This window comes from Phyllostomus discolor, chromosome 1, assembly GCF_004126475.2.
Source record: "Phyllostomus discolor isolate MPI-MPIP mPhyDis1 chromosome 1, mPhyDis1.pri.v3, whole genome shotgun sequence".
Lineage (NCBI taxonomy): Eukaryota > Metazoa > Chordata > Mammalia > Chiroptera > Phyllostomidae > Phyllostomus > Phyllostomus discolor.
Window position 1 is genome coordinate 163,656,445 of NC_040903.2, and position 24,677 is coordinate 163,681,121.

Sequence of the window (24,677 nt, forward strand, 5' to 3'; positions counted from 1 at the left end):
AATTTTTTGGGATGATATTGGTTAATAAAAACATACAGGCTTCAAGTGTACAACTCAATAAATAAAGCATCATTTGCTTGCTGCATGGTGTGCTTACCACCCAAAGTAAAGTCTCTTTCCATATCCATTTATCCCCCCTTCGCCAACTCCCCCCCCTCATTTTCTGTCTGGTGTCACCACACTGTTGTCCGTGTGTATGTGTGTCATATATATGTATATGTTTGCTTAATCCCTTCACCTTCTTTCACCCAGCCCCCCGACTCCCCTCCCTCTGACGCTGTCAGTCTGTTCTGTGTATCTGTGCTTCTGTGTCTATTTTGTTGGTTAAATGATTTTGTTCATTAGACTCCACATGTAAGTGAGATCATATGGTATTTGTCTTTCTCTGACTGGCTTATTTTACTTAGTTAAATAATATCCAGGTCCATCCATGCTGTTGCAAAAGGTAAGATTTTCTTCCATGTTATGGACGAGGAGTACTGGACCCCCAGCTCTTGACCATAGGAGATTGTGAGGGCCCACAAACCTTGACTTCGGTAATTGTGGGTCCAGGAAATTCTATGTGATGTGACTTTGGGACCAGAAAACTCCAGCTTAGCTAATTTGGAGACCCAGGAAGGGCTACATTGTATGCTTATGGGGTCCCAGGGACTCTAACTTAGATGATTTTAAGGACTCAGCACACTCTACATGAGGTGTGTGTGTGTGTGTGGTTGGGGTGGTAACCAGGACACTCTCCTTAAGGTGGCTGTCACCCCAGAAACCCAACCTTGGATGATTTGTACCCAGGACACTCAACTGTAGGTGATTATGTACCTGGGGAAGTCTACCTTAGGTGATTGGGGGTAGGTGGAGCTGGGGGTGGGGGCTGAAAGTCTACCAAAGGTGACTGTGGGAACAGGAAGCTCTATCTTAGGCAATTGGGGGGTGTCCCATGAATCTTGACCTTAGGTTATCGTGAAAGCCCGGGAAGCCATTAGGTGACTTGGGGGTGAGGAATCTCTTGTCTAATTGGGGAAGCCAGGAAACTACCATTAAGTAATTTTTGTTGTCTAGGAAACTTGACCTAAGTGATGGTGGGGCCAAGGTACCCTACCTGAAATGATTGTGGGGGTCCCAGAAATTCTACCTCAGGTGAATATGGGGGTCCAGGAATCCCTACATTAGATAATTGAGGGGGCCAGGAAACTTGACTTTAGGTGATTGTGGACCCAGGGGTTCTGCTTTAGGTTTTTGTGGGGTTCGAAGATAGTCTAATTTGGTGATTGGTGGGCTGAGGGATTTCTTATTCAGGTCGCTTGGGGGCCCAGGACACTCTAGCTTAGGGGCCTGTGGGGACACGTGAATCTTGACAGTAAGTAGGCCATGGGGTTGGGTTTGAGAATCTCAACCTTAGGTGATGTGGGGGTCAGGACTGTCCTCCTTAGTTACCATAGGTCAGGAATCTCGACATTTGGTGATGGTGGGGCCGCTGGAAACTGTAGCCTGGTTGGATGTGGGGGCCAGGTAAGCCTGCCTTACATGCTTCGGGGCAGGGACTTCAGCTCAAGTGGTTGTGGGCTCAGAACACTTGTCTTTAGGGGATTTGGGGCCCAGAAGACTTGACCTTAAGTGTTAGTGGGCCCAGGAAGCTTGACTTACGGGGCCCAGAAGATCTCCCTTAGATGACTGTGGGGAACCAGGTGATCTACCTTGGGAGATCACTGGTGGACAGGAAATCCTACCTTCTGTGCTTGTGTGGGCCCAGGACACCTGCCCATAGGTGACTGTGGAGTCTCAAGAGATAATACCTTTGGTAATTCTGGGGGGCCAGGAAACCACACAGGTGATTGTGGGAGCAGGAAGTACTACCACAGGTGATTCAGGGCCCTGGAAACTCTGTATTAGGTGATTGTGGGGCCAGGGAAACTTGAACTTCGGCAATTGTTGGGGCAGAGGAAACTTGCCCCTACATGACTGTGGCCTGGAAACTCTACCTTAGATGGTCATGGGCCTGTGAAAGTCCATCTTAGGTGATTGGGAGCCCGGAAGGCTCCACCTTAGTGGATTTGGGGTCTGGGATCGATTTCCTTGGCTAGTTATGAGGGGTAAGAAATATCTATCTCACGTGATTTCTGGGGTCCAGAGTATTTGCCTTCAGGTGGTTATGTGCTGAGGAAACCTGACTTGATGTCAGGTGAGTGTGGGGGGCTAGGATAGTCTACCTGGGTGATTAGGGTGGGCCAGAAACTCTACCTTAGGTATATTTGGGGGCCCAGGGAACTCTGCCTTATGTGAATGTCAGGTCTCATGAACTTGACCTTAGGTGATCATGGTGGCTCCTGAAACTCTACCTTAGGTGATTGTGGGGTCCCAAGAAGTTCTTTCCAATTATTGTGGGGTCCAAGAAACTGCACCTTAGATAATTGTTGGGAACCATGAATCTCAGCCTTAGTAGACTGTGGGCCTCTGGAAACTCTACTTTTGGTGATTGTGGGGTAGGGGTATCTACTTTAGGTGGTAGTGGGAGGTGGGGGGGGACTTGGCCTTGTGATGGCGGAGGCCAGGGAAGCCTACCTTAGTTGATGGTAGTGGCCAGGAAATTCTACCTTAGGTCCTGTGGGGGGTATATAGCTATCCCCCACTTTTTTGAAAGTTTGTGTTATGTCACTTTCCTTTTATAAAAGACCTACAGTACAGCTTTTTTTTTTCTGACTGAAAGAAATCCAAAGAGGATTTCAGTTTTACAAAAAAGAGGCAGAAAGTGATAATAGCATTTGTTTTGCTGTGAGCTGCTACGGAGGCAGTGCCCAGCCTGAGTAGAGCGGCACCGCGAGCCCCTGCTCCAGGAACGACGCCCAGCCCTGTGCAGCCAGAGATCTGAACGGCCTGGAGCATCTGTGTCTTACCTTGATTCACTCTGTGTATCTGTTAGCCAGATGTGTGTGTCCTACAGTAACTGCTTCTTCACTTTATGCTATTCCGGCATAAGAAAGGTTTCATACTGCCTACGTTAGAATAGCAGGGGAAACCTGTACTGGAAAAACCTCATTCTTAGCTACTATGTTTTTCTTCCTCTGTGTCTCCTTTACTTCTCACCCAGCACTTTCCCCTTCTGGCTCTTCTGGTCCCCAAATGTCTGGAGGCTTCTCCCACACCCAGAATTCTGTGCTGCATCAAGTGGGTTCCCACAGTTAACTCAGTTCTGATACTGTCTGTCCGGAGGTAGTGTCAGGTCCCACAGGCTAAGGGCTCAGTCCCAGACTCTTCACCCCATGCCCCCCTTCAGATGCCAACTGCAAGCCCAGATTATTATCGCGAGTGCTACCAACAATGAGCTGTACAGACCACAGGTTCCAGTGACCCCTCTTTGGCTTTGATTAATTTGCTGGCGCAGCTCACAAACTCAGGGAAACATTTACTTATGTTTACTAGTTTGTAAAGGATGTGATAAAGGACACAGATGGAGGAGATGTGTGGGGCAAGGTGTGCGGTGCTCCGCCCTCCCAGCACCAAACCCCGCACCTTTGGAGTCTTGTGGTGGCTTCGTCACATAGGCATGCCAATCATTAATTTCCTTTTCAGCCCTTCTCAAGAGAATGTGGGGGTGGGGCTGACAACTCTAAGCTTCTACTCATGGCTTGGCCTTTCCAGTGACCCAGCTCTTATCCACGAGCCAACCCAGAGTCAGCTCATTAGAACCAAAAATATCCTATCACTCGGGAAGCTCCAAGAGTTTCAGGATGGCCCCTGTCAGAAACTGGGGTCAGAGGATGAAAAGGGGTTTCTGGACCCAATTCTTGGTGTGAGTGTGTGTGGGGGGGCTTCCTTATACCAGAAAGCAATTCTCAGTCATTAGTAGGGTATCTGAGAATTTAACTCAATTCTGACAGCTGATCCAGAGATACTCAAATCCCACAGTAATGGGCTCAGTCTTACAAGACACCAAGTCTCAACTTTAGAGCCAATCGCAGGCCCAGGTTGTTACCTGTGCTTCTGACCCACCAGCTACAAATCAGAGGTTCCCACAACCCTTTCCTTGTAATGCAGGTGTTTTGGGAGTCTGGGGACCTCAGGGTCTGTGACCCACTGTGGGCTCCTGACTTTATGCAGGAAAGAATTCAAATATGAGCCAGGAGGGAGTTTAAAGTGAAAGTCTGTTAATGAAGCAGTGAGACAGAGTGGCTACTCCCCAGGCAGAGCAGCCCTCCCTGGTGGCATCTACTTCTTTTATTGAGGCCCATGTCATTGAGGGGCAGGGCATGCAGTCAGGGGGAAGAATATTCAGGATTTTTCTGGGAAAGGGGTGGAGACTTCTCAGAAGAGCCCATTGACCATTTGGTGTCCTTTTATGGGCTTTGCATTCACACCGTGGCAGCTCAGGGTGTACCGTTTAGTATGCTAATGTATTACAATAAGTGTATAATGAGGCTAGGGGTTACCGTAAGGTGCCAAGAAGTGCCATGTTGGATGGAGCTGGTCTCTGGTTCTAAGCCAAAACTCCACTGGGGGTTGGTCTTACTATTTTCTTGACAGTCCCTGTAGCCTTTATTGGTGACAGCTGTTTCGCCACATAACCTGTGTCACTTGGGCTTGATTAATCTGCTAGAACAGACCATATAACTCAGGCAAACCTGTTTACTTAATAGATTACTGATTTATTAAAGAATATTAAAAGATGCAAATCAACAGCTAGATGAAGAGACACAGGGTGAGGTCTCGACGGAAGGAGTTTCTGTCCTCCCGGAGCTAGGGCCCAGTGTGGTGGCACACAGACGCCTTCGGCTCTGCAACATGGAAGCTCTCTGAAAAGATGCCAAGAAGCTGTCCTTTGGGGTTTTTATGGAGGCTTTATTACTTAGTCACGACTGGCTAAATCATTGGCCATTGGTGGATGATTCACCGACAGTCACTCCCCCCTCCCTGGAAATCAAGGGATGGGACTGAAAGTTCTAAGCCTGTAACCACATGGTTGCTCCTCCTGGCACCCCCTCCCCTTAGGTGCTTCCCCAGAGTCACTTCATTCACCACAGAAGACACCTACATCATTCTCAACACTCAGGAAATTCCAAGGATCTGAGGAGCTCTGTGCCAGAACAGGAGGTGAATGCCAAATACATATCTATTTTAAATCAAAGTACCACAAAGACTGAATATTAGAACAAAAGAAGTTCATAGCACTCTTATCACTTAGAAGATTACAAGGGTTTCAAAGTCCTTTGTCAGGAACTGGGGGCAGAATCCAATATATATGGGGGTGGGGCAAAAGTAGGTTTATAGCTGTGAGTGAGCGAAACAGTTTATTCTTGTGTTGTTATTCATTACTGCATTGTTTCCCATAGGAACAACTGTAGACCTGCTTTTGCCCCGCCCTGCATTTTTATCTCACAGCCTATCCTCTGGTCTGGGCCCCTTACTGCAGAACGATACCCGAGTCAAAGGTATTGGCCCATCACTAGAACGCTATGTGTCAGCACCAGTCATTCTACATCACATGAAGGTCTCCTAGGGACCCCACTCAGGTCCGTAGGCCTTGGTCCAACTGTGTCAGATCCAAACACAGGAGTGGTCTCGGCAAACGTGGCTTTGCCCTTTCAGGCATTAGGTATTAGTGTAGTATTGGATTTCCCTTATCACATAACCCATTTTTCATTCCTTTACCTAAAACTACATTTTTCTCTTCTTCCCATTCATACTCAAACTTTTCCAACTTTGGAAGGTGGGAAACGGTGTGGCCTCTGTGCTGGTCTAGATGGTTGCAGCCAGACTCGTCTGTCTAGCACAGGCCTTCCCCTCAGTGCACTCCATTCAGAGGTTAGGATTACACAGGTGCACCACGAGGGGGCGACCTTTACCACCAAGCGACATAGTTGCATTGCTGTTGGCCCCAATTTTTCCAGATTGTAAAGGTGCATCCTGCTCCAGCAGGCCCTTAGGAATTCTGACATAATGTTTAAGACACAATACGATTTTTTGTTGAGGACTCATCACTATTTCCAGCCCTTGCAGTTGTAGCTCTGGTCATACGGCCACTGCATTTGAGAGGGAAAACAAGAATTTGAGGGGATGTGGGGTAGAAAGAGGGGGGAAAAAGTATAGTCCTTACACCAACATCCTCCTCCCTGGGCAAAAAGATCATCATATCAGCATCCTTCCCCTGCCCCTCTTCCCCAGATCCACCCTCAAACAGAGGAATTTACCCAGGGGGACACTCCTTTATACTCAGGTTGAGTGTGAGCACACACTCATGAGGGGTGTAAGCCAGCCCTTTGTGTCTTTATCTGGGCCCACTGTAGATGAGCAGTATTTCAATCGCCCATTCCAATTTCCTATCAAACCAGTACTCTGAGGAGAATACCTCTCTGTCCTTCATTAGACATTTTGGGCTGTAACACACGTTCCTTGGTCTGAAGAACTGATGACTGGCTGTCCAAACTGGTGCACTGTATCTGTTCCAGTTCTTTTATAGTCTCCTGAGCATTTGCATCCACCACCAGTTAAGCAAAGTCTGGTCCAGAGTCAGCACCCATTCTGGTTAGGACCCATTTGTAGCCCCTCAGAGCTACCAGAATTAGCCTCACTTGCCAGCTATGATCAGGGTCTCCCCCCAGGGAATCTGCCACAGGGCCATCTGTAGTCTCTCTCTCTTGCTGGCAGACAGAGCAGTTCTTATTGTCCCTTTGTGTCTCCGAGGGTGCAACAGGACTGTGTAGATCTAGCCTGTCTTTGTGTGGCTGCAGCACCCCCACATCCACTCAGTGCATGCACTCAGGTGGCCACCTCAAACAATCACACAGGTGATCGCTTTCTGAACCTGGAAGGGTGTTCTGATGGGCAGCCACATGTCACACTTTAATGTACCCCTCAAATTTACATAGTGATGCTGTGACTGGTGTGGCTCAGTGGGTTGGGTGTCATGCCACAAACCAAAGGGTCATTGGCTCGATTCCTGGTCAGGGCACATGTCTGCATTGTTGGTCAGGTCCCTGGTTGGGGGCATGGGAGAGGCAACCAATCGATGCTTCTCTTCCACTCTTCTCCTTCCTTTTCTCTCTAAAAATAAATAAAATCTTTAAAAAATGTACATAGTGATTTCCATAGGGCTGTGCCCCATATGGGCATCCCTGTGATAGGTTAGGTTTCCATTGCCCTTGCCCCCCATCATATGGCCAAGCCATTGGTCCCTGCTCAGGAGTTTGTAAAAACCCAAACATGGCTTTTCCCTCTGTGCAATTCTTCCATCACTGCTAGGAAAACAGCATGCAAATCAGCTCACCGAGCAGATCTGTTTTCACCTTCTTCAGTGTCTTTCTATCTGCTGGTCTTAAATGCAGCAGCTTTCCAAACAGGATGCTGTCCACACACTGTGGAACTGCCATCCGCAGACCAGACAGCTGTCTGTTGCTCAGCTGAGAGCTGTGTGCAGGGCACAGCCCACGTGATAGTAGAACCCAGCAGTTCTGCACCCAGTTCCAGAATCCACCCTGCGGGGAAAGAGGATCCCTGTGAGTATCTCCTCCTTGCATTCCCAGGCAGCATGATTCTCTATAAACCATTTTGTTGTGTGCCATATTATGAACTTTAAAGCATTTCTGTGATATTACCCAAGACATTATGGGTATTTCAGGTTTTAAGATCATTTTATATCCTTCAATCATCAGGGTAGCTTCAATCAATGTCTGACAGCAAGGCAGTCAATGCCCTTCAGACGGAAATTCTCTAGTCCAAGCTTCCAGTAGTCATCTCCGGGAGGTACACACAGGCCTTTGCCAAAGGCCCTGGCCAACGGCCCACAAAGGTCTATCACACGAGACTTTTTCCTTCCCAGCACTCCAGCTTCTGTTCTACACTGAGTGGGCTTAGACAGTCTATGGGATCCTGTGTAGCATGTCCAGTTGCTGTTGTGAGGGGCGATTTATGTGCCTTCTGTCTTACAAGGTTAGGTAGGGGAAGCGTCCCCAGTGAGTTGCAGTGTCCGCCGTAACATGATCAGGTAAAAGAGGCGCAGCCGCTTCACAGAAAGCCTGCTTAAATGCACCCAGTCTCCTACAAACTTTTATCATAATTCCCTTGACTTTTATATGTTCCTTAACTGTAGCTTCTATTAGGACTTCATCAACAAGTTGTGGTTTTACAACACTAGGAGGGGAAGTGCTTCCCAGCCAGACATAATGTGCATTCCTGTAAGACGTTCAGGTAAAGGCTAGCTCCTTCAGGTGGAGGGCCCATCCACCCAGAAGCCTACCAAGGGCACTTCACTAAAACAAAAGACACTGCTATCACCCAAGATATTACAAGGGTTTTAGGAGCCCTGGGTTAGGAATCGGTGTCAAAGAGCAAATATTAAAACAAAACATGCTCCTAGTGCTCTTATCACTTAGGAAACTGCAGGGATTTCAGGAGCTCTGTGCCAGGACCAGGGGGCAGAGACCAATATGTACTTCCTAATGTCTCACAGGGGGCTCGGGAAGTTCTACCTTATGTGACATGGGGTGCCAGGAAATTTTACCTAGGTGATTGTGTGGGCCCAGGGCTCTACCTTAGGTGAGTGTGGGCCCTGGAAAATTTGCCCTTAGGTGCTTGTGGGAAACCAGGACCCTTGAATTTAGGTGATTGTGGGCACCCAGGATTGTGACCTTAGTTGTTTGGGAGGGGGATGAGTTTACTCTAGGTGATTGCAAACCCAGGAAATTCTACCTTATTTGATTGTGGGGTCTCAAGAAACTCAATCTTATTTGACTATGGGGGGCTAGGGTGGTCTACATTGGGTGACTGTGCAGGCTCAGGAAACCATGCATTAGGTGATTGCGGGAGCCCAGGAAACTATGTTTGGTTATTTTGTGTGGCCGGGAAACTCTGCATCGCGTTATTGTGGGAAGCTAAGAAATACTTCCTCGGTGATCGCTGGGCCAGGCAACCTAAACTCAGATGAATGTGGGGGCCCAGGTGACTCGTTTTAGGCTATTATATGGAACACAGATCTCGACCGTTAGGTGTTGTGGGTGTTAGCGACTAGACCTTAGGTAATTTGGGATCTGGGAAAGTCAACTTAAAAGAATGTGGAGTGCTGGGGTAGTCTTCCTTAGGGCCCAGGAAACTCTACCACGTGTGATTGTGGGGGCCCAGGAAACTCTTCCTTAGGAGATTTTGGAAGCCCTAAAAACTATATATTAATAAGATTGTGTGTGTGTGTGGTGGGGGAGGGGCAAGGAATCTTTACGTGATTGCAGGGTCCCTGAAAATGTATCCTTAGGTGATTAAGGGGGTCCAGCAACCTAGACCTTAGGTGAATGTGGGGCCACAGGACAGTCTAACTTGGTTGGTTACTGAGGCAAGGACTGCCTACCATAGGTGATTGTGTGGGCCAGGAAATTCTAGCTTAGGTAAATGTGGAGAGGTAGGATGGCCCATCTCAGTTGTTTGTGAGGGGCCATGAAATTCTACATTAGGGGCTTGTGGAGATGTAGGAAATTCTACTTTAGGTACTTGTGGGCCTAGGAAACTTCAAGTTAGGTAGCTGGGGGTGAAGGAAACTTTCCTTTAGGTGATCGTGGGGGCCCAGGAAATTCTACCTAAAATGATTGGATGGGGACTAAGGAACTCTACCATATGGGCCCAGGAAACCCTGGCTTAGACCATTACAGGTTCCTAAGAATCTCGATCTTAGGAGAGGGAGGGAACGCAGGAAATGGAATCTTAAGAGATAGTGGGCCTGGGACACTCTCCCGCGGGTGACTGGAGGCCCGTGCAACGCTACATTATTTGGTTGGGGGTCAGGACTGTACCTCAGGTGATGGTGGAGGGGCCAGGAAGCTTTACCTTAGGCAATTTTGGAGAGCCAGGAAACTACACTTGGTGGCTTTTGTGGGTCCAGGAAACCATGTACATGATTGGGGTAGCCCAGGGTTACCTCACATGAATGTAAGTCATGTACCTTACATGAATGTTGGGGTTAAGAAACGTGACCTCAGGTGATTGTGGGGTCCTGGGAAGCTAGACCTTAGGTTATTGTCATGGGCTTGGAATCTCTACCTTAGGTGATAGATGAGGTCTGGAAAATCTACCTTAGAAGATGTGGGGGCCAAGAAATGGGACTTAACAAGAGTGGAGGCCTGGGATACCTAACCTTAGGTGATTATTTGGGACCATGAATCTAGTCCTTAGCTGATTATCAGGGCCCAGGAACCTTGATCTTAGGTATGATAGTGGGGGCCCATAAAACTGAAACTAAGGTATCTGTTGGGGTCTAGGAGAATCTGCCTTAGGTGATACTGAGGGGGGCGGTCCATGTATTTCCACTTTAGGTTATTGTGAAGGCCACGGCAACTCTTCCTTAGGTGATGGTTGAGGGCCAGGAGAATTGACTTTGTCAGATTGTGGGTCAAAAGAATATCAATTTTAGGAGTTTGAGGGGTCCTAGGTAACTTGACCTTATGTCATTTGGGAACCCAGGAAACTCTAAGGTGAGTGTTGCCTTTGGGAGACTATACTTTTTGTGACTAGGGACCCAGGAAACTCTACCTTAGGTGATATGGGGCCCCAAGAAACTTATCCTTAGATGATTATAGGGGGGCTGAATGTCTACGTATGTGATTGTGGGGGGCAGAAAGCTCTGCTTATTGATTGTGGGGGGACAGGACTGTTTACCATAGTCTGGAAAACTCTAGCTTAGGTGATGTGGGGATCCAAGGAACTTGACTTACTGGATTGTGGAGTCCCAAGAATTTCAACTTCAGAAGCTTCCTGAGGCCTAGGGAACTCAACCTTCGGTGACTGGGGGACCCAGGAAGCTCTACCTGTGGTATCTCAGGGCCTTAGAAACTCTTTTGTGTTGTCAAGGCCCAGGAAACTCTGACTTAGGTGCTTGTGGGGGTCCAGCAAACTCTTTTGTTGTTTGAGGAGCCTCAGAGACTCTACCTAAAGTGATGGTGGAGAGCCAGAAATCTCTGCCTTACGTCACTGTGGACAGACAGGAAGCTCTACTTAGTTCATGGTAGGAGGCCAGGATAGGGAACAACAGGTGAACGTGTGAGCCCAGGAAACACCACCTTAGGTGGTTATGGAGGCCAAGGAAACTTGACCTGATTACGAGGAACCATGAAACTCGACCTTAGGAGATTGAAGGGGCCTAGGAGGTCAACACTAGATAAATGTGTGGGCACAATAGCCTAACTTAGTTGATTGTGGGGTCCAGGAAATTTACCTTAGGTTATTTGGGGGCACTAGAAACTCTACCTTAGGATTGTGGGGTCCCAGGAATCTCACCCTTAAGTGATTGCTGGGCCCAGAAAACTCATATTGAGGTGAATGTCAGCTCATAAAATTATGCCTTAGTTGATTGTGGGAACCTGGAAACTCTACCTTAGGTGATGGTGGGGTGCATGAATCTCGACCTTGGGTGATTGTTGGAAACCATGATTGTTGGGGGCAGGTACTCACCCTTAGGCCCAGGTTTTTTACTTTAGTTGATTGTGGTGTGGGGGACAGTACAGTCTACCTTTTGTGATTTGGGGGGAGTACAAGAAACTCTATCTTAGGTGATTTTGGTCCTGAAAAACTACCTAGTGTGATGCATGCCCTGGAAATGCCACCTTAAGTGACTTGGGGCCTAGAATACCTGACCTCAGTTGTTTGTGGGGGCTCATGAATGTCAGCTGTGGGGGAATTCTACCTTAGAATATTACAGGACCAGGAGAGACTACCTTATATGTTCGATGGCCTGAGAACTATACTTTAGGTGACTCTTGGGGCTCAGAAAACTCAACCTAAGGCAACTGCAGGGACACAGGAAAGAAACTCGGTGATTACAGGAGTCCAGAAAACTGCATCTTCGGAGACAGTGGGCCAGGAACGGTCTACTTTAGTTCATTGTGGGGGTCCCGGAAATTCTACTTTAGGAATTATGGGAGGACAAAGAAACTATACCTTATATGGTTGTAAACACTCAGGAAACGTTACCTTACATGATTGTGGGGCCAGAAAACTCACCTAGCTCACTTAGGGAGGCCCCAGGAAACTTGACTTTATGCGATTAAGGGGGCCAGGAAGCTCTACCTCAGGAGGTTGTTGGGGGCAGGGAGAGCCTACTATTAATGATCCTGGTGGGCCAGGAATTTGACCTTGTTGATTAAAGATGGGGGGCAGGAAACTACCATAGGTGATTGTGCAGATTAGGACACTATCTCTGGTGTTCGTGGGGTCCATTATCTTGATCTTTGATGATTGTGGGGGCCCTGGAAACTCAACCTTACATGATTATGGAGGGCCAGAATTTCTACTTTAGGTGATTGTAGGGGCCAGAAACTTGATCACAGGTGATGGTGGGGACCAGGATAGTCTATTGTAGTTGATTGTGGAGGCCAGCAGTCTACCTTAGTTTACTTTGGGGATAGGATTGTCTACTTTAGGTGACTGTTTAGGTCAGGAAACTCTACTTTAGGCAATTGTTGGGGGCAGGAAAAGTCTACCATCAGTGATATTGGTGGCCCAAGAAACTCTGCATTAGATGATTTTGGGGACCCAGGAAACTCTTAGATGATTGTGGGAGCAGAATACAGAAGAGCACCTAGGTAAGGGGTCCAGTGAACCTGTCTGTCAGTGGGGTCCTTGGCACTCCTATGGTGGTGTGACCTCCAGCCCTCCCCGCTGCTCACTCTGGGAGGCTCCCTTGCCAGACTTTTCAGGAGGCGGTAACTGTGCCCTACTCCACTGGGAAACAAGTGCGAGCCAGGGATCTGCGGTTGGGGAACTGGCCCAGTGCTTCCTTCTTTCTTGAATGCCCAGCCAGTTTCCCGGGACTGAGCCCTCCTTTGCTGCTTTTGATCTTGGCATTATTGCATACTTCTGTGAAAAAAAAATTTTCACTTTTTTTGAAGGTGTTCTTTATTGTACCAAGTGGGTTCAAGTTCCCTCAGCTCTGCTGGGTTCCACTTTCAAATGGTTCCCATTAATATTAAATCTGGAAATCCACACTTCTGATGACACCCTCCCAATTTTCTAATATTACTGTTAATTATTAAACTGTAATGTCTTTTCAATAGAGTTTGGGAAGAAAGGGAACACTACTTATATTTTAAATCTTCACAATACATATTAAACTATATGCTAATATATCTTAAAAGCCTTGAATAACTAACTAGTTGATTTCCTATTATCAACATTTCATGTAATTGTGATAAAATGATAGGCCACCAAAAGACTGAAAGCTGTTCCATTCATCCCATTAAACCTAGTCTTGCTAACAAAATACAAAATTTTAAAGTCTGATGAATACAGATGTAAAAACTTAAAATGCAATTCAGCAATGTTAGTACCATCTGCTGCTAGAAAAGAACCACATCTCCTTGGAGAAATGGCTTTCTCTTCTTGGTTGTTTGTTTATATCAGCATGAACTCATGTTTTTTAAAAAAACTTCATTCAACAGGTTCTAATCCCTTACTATCATTATTTATTTCATGCTCAAACTGTCACAGACTTGGCCAGTGGCCTTCTTGTACAGAAAAGTGAGCAAATGAAGATGCAGGTAACAGAACCATGAAATTGAAATTTCAGCCAAGTAGCTTTACCGGTTACAACGGTTACAACAACAATGTCTTTAAGTATTTTGCCCTCAATATTTAGAAGTCCAAGTAAAATATCCAATAAATACATTAAAAAGACAACTGTTTTTTTAAAACTGCTACTAGCCACGCTGTCCAGTCCACTGTTGGGGCACACTGATGATACTTGAATAAAGGAGAACCATTTCCTTAGGGGGGTTGGGTGTGTTTGTTGCAGCACAAATGTAGAAATAGCTAACAACTTTTTCCCAAAAGCCTTAAAATAAATCCCAAATTCTTCCTATTTTGAAATACTAAGAAGAGCTGGTAACTTTCATAGAAGCTTCGTGTTAACTTCACAAGCACTGTGAGGAAACAGAATTTGGGCATTAAAGGTCAACGACCTGGAGGAGTAGTCAGGGAGTGGATGAACACTGTCCACTCTCTCTGTACATCTTCCCAAAAGGAAACTTGATTTTATGCTTCTGACTTAAAGATAATGTAACTTTCAGACATGTTGAAATGACATATATTGCCTCTCAAAATATAAAAAAATAAAATGCTCAGATTTTTGTATTTAAACATTTTTTTACTAAAGTACAGTTGGCATACAATATTTCAGGTATATAATATAGCGATTCAATATTTATATACCTTATGATGTGATCACCACACTAAATCTAATAACCATCTATTACCATACATAGTGGTTAAATATTGTTGGCTATATTTCCTGTGGTGTGCACTACCTCTCTGTGGCTTATTTATTTTGTAACAGGAAATTTGTACCTCCTATTCCCCTTTACCTTTCCCACTTATTCTCCCAACTCCCCCCACCCCCTCCCCATAATCATTAGCTTGTTCTGCTTCTATGAATCTGGTTTGTTTTTTTTTTTTAGATTCCTTATATAAGTGAAATCATAAAGTATTTGTATTTCTGTCTGACTTAACTCACTTAGCATAATGTCCTACACATCCATCCACACTATCACAAATGGCAAAATTTCATTATTTTTATTGCTGAGTAATATTCCATTGTATTTATTATATGTATGAGTCACATCTTTATCCATTCATTATTGATAGACACCTCAGTTGCTTCTTGTCCTGGCTATGGTAAATAACGCTGCAATGAACATGGGGGTGCGTACATCTTTTGTATTCGTGTTTTGGATTTCTTCAAATAAATACCCAGAAGTGGAATTGTTGTGTAATATGGCCATTCTATTTTTAATTATTTGGAAATTTTTCATACTGTTTTCCATAGTGGCTGCACCAATTTACAATCTCAACAGTGTGCAAGAGTTACCTTTTCTTCACATCCTTGTCAACACTTGTTATTTGCTGACTTTGATACTAGCCATTCCGACAGGTACAGTGATTATCTCACTGCAGATTTGATTTTCATTTCTCTGATGATTAGTGATGTAGAGCATCTCTGTCTTTTTTAGAGAAATGTCTATTCATTGCCGCTGCAAATTTAATTGGATTTTTGGTGATGTTGAGTTGTATGAGTTCCTTATATATTTGGGTATCAACCCCTTATTGTATATGTCATTTGCAAATATCTTCTCCCATTCAGTAGGTTCTCATTCAGTTTTGTTGATGATTTCCTTCATTGTGTAGAAGCTTTTTCGTCTGATATAGCCCCACTTGTTATTTTTTCTTTGGTTGCCTTGCCTGAGGAGACAGATGCAAACAGATATTGCCAAGAGCAACATCAAAGAGTTCACTGCCTATGTTTTCTTTTAGGAGACTTATGGTTTCAGGCCTTACACTTAAGTCTTCAATCCATTTTGAATGAACTTTTCTATATGATAAGAGAGTGTTTCAGTTTCATTCTTTTACATGTGGCTGTCCAGTTTCCCAACACTACTGATTAAAGAGACAGTCTTTATCTCACTGTATTTTCTTGCCTCCTTTGTCATAAATTAATTGGCTGTATAAGCAAGAGTTTATTCCAGGGTTCTCTATTCTGTTCCATTGATCTATGTATATGTCATTGTGCCTGCACCATACAATTTTGATTTTTATAGTTTTGTAGTATATAGTTTGAAGTTAGGGAGCATGATACCTCCAACTGTGTTCTTCTTTCTCAAGTTTGCTTTCCCTATTTGGGGTCTTTTGTGGTTCCAAATAAATTTTCAGATTATTTTAGTTCTGAGAAGAATGCCATTGGTACTTTTTAAAAAGATTTTATTTATTTTTAGAGAGGGGAAGGGAAGGAGAAAGAGGGAGAGAAACATCAATGTGTGGTTGCCTCTTGTGTGCCCCAAAGTGGGGACCAGGCCCGCAATCCAGGCATGTGCCTTGACTGGGAATTGAATCGGCAATCCTTTGGTTCGAAGGCTTGCACTTAATCCACTGAGCTACACCAGCCAGGGTGCCGTTGGTATTTTGATAAGAACTATACTGAGAGTGCATTGGTAGTATAGACACTTTAATGATATTAATCCTTGCAATCCATGAGCATGGTATATCCTTCCATTTATCTGTGTGTTCTTCAATTTTTCTTCAATGTCTGATAGTTTTCAGAGTACAGGTCTTTCACTTCCTTGGTTAAATTTATTCCTACGTATTTTATTTTTTTTGATGCAATTATAAATAGGATTGTTTTCTTTTCTCCTTCTGATTATCATTAGTGTATAGAAACACAACGAGTTTCTGTATATTAATTGTATATCCTGCAACTTCACTGGGTTTATTCTAATAATTTTTTTGTAGAGTCTGGGGGGTTTTTTAAATACACAGTATCCTGTCAGATGCACATAGTGACAGTTTTACTTCCTTTCCAATTTGGATGCCTTTTATTATTATTTTAGTCTAATTTCTGTGGCTAGGGCAACATGGTTACTTTACTATACTGAACAACAGTGTGTTTGTGGGAGAGGGTGAGTTTAGTGCCCTCCTTTGCTGCCATCTCAAACTGGACCCCCCCCCAAATCTGAGCACTTTTAATCATCGAAATGGCTTGTTACCAAGGTGAAAAAGGAAATAAAAGGCATAAGAATTGGAAAGAGAGAGGTTAAAACTGTCATTATTTGCAGATGACATGATACTATGTAGAGAGAACCCTAAAAAATCCACCAAAAAACCCCACTATTAGAATAAATAAATTTAGTAAAGTAGCAGGATACAAACTATTAATAACAAACTATCAGAAAGAGAAATTAACAATCCTATTTACAATTGCATCAAAAAGAATACTTAGGAATAAATTTAATCAAGGAGGTAAAAGACCTGTACTTCGAAAACTATAAAACATTGAAGAAATTGAAGATATAAATAAATGGAAGAGCCCTGGCTGGCGTAGCTCAGTGGATTGAGCACGGGCTGGGAACCAAAGTGTCCCAGGTTCGATTCCCAGCCAGGGTACATTCCTGGGTTGCAGGCCAGAACCCCCAGCAACCGCACATTGATGTTTCTCTCTCTCTCTCTCTCTCTCTCTCTCTCTCCCCCCCTTCCCTCTCTAAAAATAAATAAATAAAATCTTTAAAAAAAATGGAAGGTTATACCACACTCATGAATTCAACCCAATGCCTATCAAAACACCGATTGGAAGTGGGGATGGCTGGGGTGTGTGGGGGGGGGGGTGGGGGGAAAATGGAGACAACTAGACTTGGGACAACAATAAAAAAAGTTAAAAAAAATACCAATGGCATTTTTCACATGACTAAAGTAATCCTAAATTTATATGGAATCACCAAAGACCCTGAATAGCTAACATAATCTTAAGCAAGAAGAATAAAATTGGAGGGATCATGCTATCTGATATCAAACTATAGTAAGGCTACAGTAATCAAAACAGCATGGTATAAAAATATATAGATCAATGAAACAATAGAGAGCCCAGAAATAAATCCATATTATATGGTCAATTAATCTATGACAAATGAGGCAAGAATATACAATGGAGTAAAGGGTCTCTTCGATATTGCTGGAAAGTTGGACAGACACATACAAAACAAATGAAAATGAATCACTTTCTTAAACCACATACAAGAAAAGGCTCAAAATGTATTAAAGACTTTAATGTAAGACCTAAAACCATAAAGCTCCTAGAAGAAAACATAGGCAGTAAAGTCTGACATGGCCCTTAGTAATATTTTTTTTTTTGGAGTGTCTCCTCAAGCAAGGGAAACAAAAGAAAAAATGAACAAATGGGGCTACATCAAACTAAAGGGTTTTTGCACAGAAAAGGAAATCATCAACAAAACTAAAAGACAACCTACTGAATGGGAGAAAGTATTTGCTAATAGATCCAACAAAAATGACCTCCCCCCCCCCCCCCGCAAATAATGCAATTAAAAATTGGCCAAAGGACCTGAATAGGCATTTGTCCATAAAGGACATACAGATGCCCAATAAACATGAAAACATGCTTCCATCAGTAATCATCAGGGAAATGCAAATCAAAACCACAATGATATTCCACCTCATACCTGTCAGAATGGCTAGCATGAAAATTCAAATAACAAGTGTTGGAGATGATGTGGAGAAAAGGGAAATCCTGTACACTGTTAATGGCAATGTAAATTGGTACAGCCACTGTGGAAAACAATATGAATGTTCCTCAAAAAATTAAAAATAAAACTACCATATGACCTGGTAATTCCACTTCTGGGTGTTTATCTGAAGAAACACCAAGCACCAATTCAAAAATGCATAAGCGTCCCTATGTTCATTGCAGCATTATTTACAGTAACCAAGATATGGAAGCAACCTAAATGTGTCCATTGATAGACAAATGGATAAAGAAGATGTGGTTCATATATTTATTCAGCGGTAAAACAGAATGAAATCTTACCATTTGCAACAACATAGATAGATCTAGAGGGGATTATGCCAAGTGAAATGAGTCGGACAGAGAAATGCAAATAGCACGATTTTGCTTAGATGTGGAATCTAAAAATTAAACAAACAAAATAAACTCACAGATGCAGAGAACACATTGATGGTTGCCTGATAGGAGGGGGCTTGGGGGATGGGTAAAAAAAGGAAAGAGATTAAGATGTATGAATTGCCAGTTTAAAAAGTCAAGGGAATGTCAAGTACAGCATAGGGAGTTGATGCAGACACCAGCCCGCAGTGTCCGTGTCCTTATGGATGAAATGAGACATTCACACAGACTACCGAGTCTGATGGAGGAAAAGGGACAGCATGGCTTTTCTCTCAAGGGGAGCAAAAGCCTTGGCCTCCGCCGTGATAGGTCTTTATTGAGTTTCTCAGCACATTACATGATGGTCCTCATTTACCATGCACAGGTTGGCTTTAGGTGGTTACATTTACAGAAAAAGGAGCCAATGCTGCTGATCACATCACAGAAGATGGGATATTTGCAAATGAAAAGGCAAAAGTGGTTGAACCAGTTACACTCATCCTTGGAAGGTTTAGCATGGATTTTAGGAAGTTACTTTGCAGTAAATGTCCTTAATTCAGGGTGAGGGAGTTTTTTGGCAAGAGCAAGATTCAAAGCAACCTAGGCACATTGCAGGCCTGATTGCCCACAGGAGAACCTTTCAGTGGGCGTGGGTCCTGTGCATCTCCAAGTGGGAGCTGGGCCCACGCCATGCAGAACAGTCTCCTACAGGGAATATAGTCAATAATATTGCAATAACTATGGTGTCAGATGCGTACTAGACTTACCAGGGTGATCACTTTGTAAGGTAAAAAAAAGATTTAATCACTATGTTGTACACCTGAAATGAATAATATTATGTCAACTGTAATTAAATATACAAAATAAAAGTTTCTCAACAAGGATATAGTGCCGAGAAATATTTCACTAGTTACGCTGGGTAACAGAGTTGCAGGATTTGGTGTCTCTAAGGGTGAAAAGTGGTCAAAGAAGTTTTTAAGGTAATAAAGGAATATGGGGCAGGGAAGGGCTTCTAGAGCAAGAGTGGAGAACAGGCTCATTAGCAGAGGAAAAAGGATCCATCCTGGAAGCGATGGCGGTGTGGGTGGGAAAAAGCAACAGGGAGATTGGGGGTGTGTGTAGGGAAGGGGCGGGGTGTCTAAAAGGACTCCAAATTTACAAGAAAAGTACAACTGGGAAAAAATGTGTGAACTTGAAGCAAACAACATTTATCTAAAGTGCCCAGCTAGAAGCTAAAAATGCAACAAACCAACCAACCAACCAACCAACCCTGAGAAGATAGTAGCAAACATATCAGTTCCAGTAGACGAGGGAGGGAGAGGCTAGGAGGCACAAACCTGAGGGACCCAGCGCTCTACAGGCCCTGGGTAGGAATAACAAGAAAATGTACTTGGACCTGGCCTTCCAAGGGTTCCCTGAACTGTCACATCAGTCGGCGCTGTGCCTTGTTCGTCGTCCTCCTCTCAGGAGCACGGAATGCTTAGCTTGTGGAACCAGCATCCACATGCTGAAAACAGTGACAAGCTTACCACATGGGAAAGTATTTCCTTCTCTTGTGGCTGGATATCCAGGTCAACAACACTCCCCAAAACGGGGAAGCTGCGTCGCTCGCACCATCAGCACCATCAGCACGGCTCTCCTTTAGCATACTGTTTCCTTGCCGCAGAGGGTTAACATAGGTGTGTCTGTCCTTAGTTTACTCCAAAACCTGAGAGATTCTAGGGTATGCTGTGGACTGAGCAAAGGCTCCACAAGTCCTCCCTCCTAAAATGCTAAAGTGATTTTAAAAAATTGCTCAAAAAAAGGCCATCAACAGACCAGAAATCGAAGGAATTCCTGATGGACTGAATACACCTGTCACTACTATTCATTCATCTATACAGTTAACCAAGAAAAAGTGAGATGTAACTGGTGGGAAAGAAATGTTAGAACTGATCGGAGTTCAGAAATAGATCTGAAATTCTGTTAAATTTCTTTTTCTGGCAGCCTATAACCAAGTAATAAATGTAACGGGAAAGTTGGTTCTCTGACTCAGATATGAAGCGAGTTTCACTTGCAACAAAAATCAGGTTAAGTAGAAAAGGAAATTTCAGCCCCAAGTAGCATTCGGCACAGTCCATTGTGTGACTTCATAATGTCACCTGGACTGTCTCTCCACACTCATCCCACCCCAGATCTCTGACCTCTGAGCTTCTGTGAGGTGGTCTCTTCCCAGAGGGCTCTCTCTACCATGGAGATGCCCTCACAGAGCAAGTTTCTCACCTGCAGTGTCTACAGAAATCCTGGAATCAGGGACCCCTTCACTTAGGAATGGGCCTGTCAGGCCAGGTCTGGGTCATGTGTCCGATCCTGGGGTGGGGCAAAGGGGGAGAAGTCAACCCCACCAGAACCAGGTGGTCAAAAAACAAAGGAGGGGTAGTTTCTCATAAGAAAATGGGGGTGTCAGGAGAAATGGCTTCTGGGAAGGCAAAACAGCCTCTCCGGATTCCATTCCCAATAGCAACGGAACCCAAAGAGCTGGAACCCACTGGACAAGAACATAGGACCTGTAAGATGAAAACCATGAGCGCTACATAAGCGCAGCGGGGGTCTGTGTTCTCAGAGGAGACGACGCCGTGTTGTGAAGGTTTTGCTTCTCCAACCTGGTCTGTCGTCCAGTCCCATTCTAATCAAAATGCTAAAGCAATATCAATTTAATGGCTTCTTTGTAAACTGGCTTTTAGAATTTAAACAATTCACAAACAGCTGAGAATTTTTTTTTAAAGAACAGCAGTGGGGGAGGAGATTAGACTTTTACCACCAGATATTCAAACATAACCATAAACAGATAGCAATTGAGACAAAGTGCTATTAGTAGAGGGAAAGATAAGTCAGGTGTCCAACCTGTCAGCATCACAATGGAAGAGGGAGAGTTGTCTTGGGCCACACATGAAGTACACAAACACTAATGAAAACTGATGAGCAAAAAAAAGGCTTTAAGTGCAGCCAGCCCATGGGCCGTGTGTTGGGCACCCCTGATAGAGAATACACTCAAATTGGGAGGGGAAATACCTACCCCAACTCTACTTTTGGAAGAAATGAGTCCTAGTTCATATAACATTAAAAAAATTCCAGAGCCCTGGCTGGCGTAGCTCAGTGGATTGAGCATGGGCTGCAAACCAAAGGGTCGCAGGTTCGATTTCCAGTCAGGGTACATGCCTGGGTTGCAGGCCAGGTCCCTAGTGGGGGCCATGTCAGAAGCAACCACACACTGATGTTTCTCTCTCTCTCTCTTTCTCCCTCCTTCCCCTCTCTAATAATAAATGAAATCTTTTAAAAATTCCAGAATGGATCAGTGACCGAGGACATAGAATGCTTTCCTTATAATCTTAGGGCAAGGGTGACATTCTAAAGAAGACCCAAGATTCCAAAGCCATAACGGCAAAAATTTGGGATGAATTAATGCTGGCAAAATGTGTGAAAAGCTAAGCATTTCCTTACACAGGTGAAGTTTGGATTGGCAGAACCTATTTTGAGTAATAAATTGAAAGTGGCCAAATTTTAACACAAACTGTGCCCCACAGTCTCAGGCGTTTCTAGGAATCCTTCCTACAGGCATAATCACACATGGGTGTGAGGCTACCAAACAACCCTCCATGAACATTGTTTCCAATAGCCTGTAAAGAGAAACACCCTAAAATACACAGCAGTGAAAGGAGAATTCAGTTTATTCCGTCAGAACAGCCACACAGGAGCTGAATGTGCTCAAGAGAAACGGCACCTCGGGTGAGTCAAGAAAGCAGGTTCTAGGTTGAGATGTTTCATAAAATGCAAGCATAATAATGACCAGTAAGGCCTGGAGAGACACCATTTTTTTGAAACCAAATATTTAATATTTTCACTACATTGTGTCAATACAATTTTAAGCAAATGCCAAATGGAAGCCCGAGCCCAGGAATCCATGCAGGAAACAATCTGCCAGACAACAAGGAGCACCCAGGGGGCCCTCGACTTCAGCCTTGCTGTGGGCGTCCCTGCTGGAGCCAGCCGGCCAGTGCCATCCAGGTCACTGAGGGTTTCCCACACCGCTTGCTGACACTTGGGGCGGGTTCAGTTGCTAGAGTCCGTTCCCTGACTGAAACTAACAAAGGCTTGACATCCATTTCTTCCAAAAGGTTGGAAATACCACCCTTTGGGACATTAGTGTCTATTTTTTTTCCTTTTCGGACAATCTTTTTTTTTTAAGGCTTTACATATTTATTTTTAGAGAGAGGGGAAGGGAAGGAGAAAGAGAGGGAGAGAAATATCAATGTGCAAAACACATTGATCAGTCACCCCACATGCCTCCAGATGGGGACCTGGCTCCCAACCCAGCATACGCCCCAACTGGGAATTGAACCTATGACTCTTTGGTTCCCAGGCTAGCACTCAATACATTAAGCCACACCAGCCAGTGCTGGACATCTGGTTTCTTAGCACTGTTACTGAAAAATGGGATTCAGGCCAGTAGTTTCATCTAGGGTAGATGGAATGACGTCTGTAACACTGGCAAAGGCCCCAATGCAGTAGGATTCCATACCACCCCATATTCGTGAATATTCAGCTAACCACAGGGCCAACTCCACTTCTGGATCACCACTTAGAATAAGAGCTCTCTGCTTCACTAACCAGTGAATAAACATAGAGCACCATGAATGGAGCTTCTTAATCACCAATTTATTAAAACATGAACAACTGTAACTATTTACAGGGCTTGCACAGTTTGCCAGAACCATTTAAAATGACCTCACTTAAACCAGCCAAACCCAGCATCTCAGCAGTGATTCAGTATTAACAACTGGTTTGGTTCTATAGAACCAAACAAAAATGGAGTCACTTATGTCAAGGACAAAACAGAGACAGTCCACATAGGCTCATAAAGAAAGGTTAACCTATTCTTACAGTAATTTACAGCTCTTCTCAGAAATCAGCATAGGGCACCAGCCAACCTTCAAATACCAAGTCTGTTCACGCCATCTCTGGACCTCATTGTTCCCATGACTCAGCTACCCTGATCCAAACAGGGAAGATGACCCCTTAGCAACCAGTCAGCATTTACCCCACAAAAATCCCTTAGTCTGTGAGCAACTTGAAACTCATTGTTTCAGTAGCCTTGAGTCTCCAGGCTTGCAGGTTGAAAGCCTTGCAATAAACTCATCACTCTGTTTTATTCAGTGTGCACAGTTTGGTTTGTGACAGTTTCAATTGCCTTACAAATGGCTTCAATGTCTTCTCTTTCACTATCCTTAACTACCACAGTCTTCTTTTTTATCAGGAAATGTAATCAAGGTCACCCAGAGCATCTCTTTAGAATAGCCTTCTCTACGAGAACATTATATCCTGTTTTTAAAATCTGTCTCACTACATTTAGAATACGGGCTCTCTCCTGCTGAAGCACGTAGCCCATCTGGACATAGCTGGAAGCTACTATTTGATTGTCCGTATCTGTTATGGGAGCAAGTAAGCAATACTGAAAAAGCCCAACCTTAGTCTTTTTAACTCAGGTTATGTCAGAATTTGCCACGTTTTGGGTGAGAACCAGCCCTTCTACCAACTCATAGTCATCAGCTGTTCCACACAGTTTAACTATTTTGATATCGCCAAGATCTACACCAGTGACTGTGGCTGGGTCAGGTTCCTCATGGAGTTTACACTCATGGGAGAAAGCAGACTTGACTATTGAGAGATAACCTTTGAGTTAACAAAGCTTCTCTATCACTCATTCCAAAGGTCAAGAAGGATATAAATTCTTCTAGAATGACTTGGAAATGATGGTTGGATGATGAATCCCTTTCTGAAAAGGCTTGATATAGGAATCTAAGAGAGCCAGTGACAATGACCACTGATGTACTGCCACCTTGAGCTGCTTCATCTTGAGCCTTAGCTCCACTGGGTGCCAGAGGTAACACCTGCATGTGTTTCAGAATGGTAGCACCATCATTTGTAACAAATGGTCACATCCCCTTTTCCACCTTGAGTCATTTTATCCATTCCATTTGGTCCAAGGCCTGTTCTAATAGCATCAGTTACAGAGATGTGGCTGAAGCAGACCTCAGATGCTGGCAGCCCTGGTGGACACCCCACTCCACAGAACCACTTCTCAGGTGTGGTAAGCTTGGCTGGGTCTACACAGTCTCAGAAAGGACAGATGGACGTGAATGGACACTCTGGCTGGCTGCAGAGTGAAAGTGTGCACTGGTAACCACTGACGGGGATCAGAACATATCACCCTGAAATATGCCATGTCGGCATGTTGATTATG

General features: G+C 44.3%; 1 pseudogene; it reads right to left on the reverse strand.

Moving 5' to 3' along the window:
* Positions 1–23,485: 23,485 nt before the first annotated feature.
* LOC114492213 lies at positions 23,486–24,677 on the reverse strand (annotated as a pseudogene).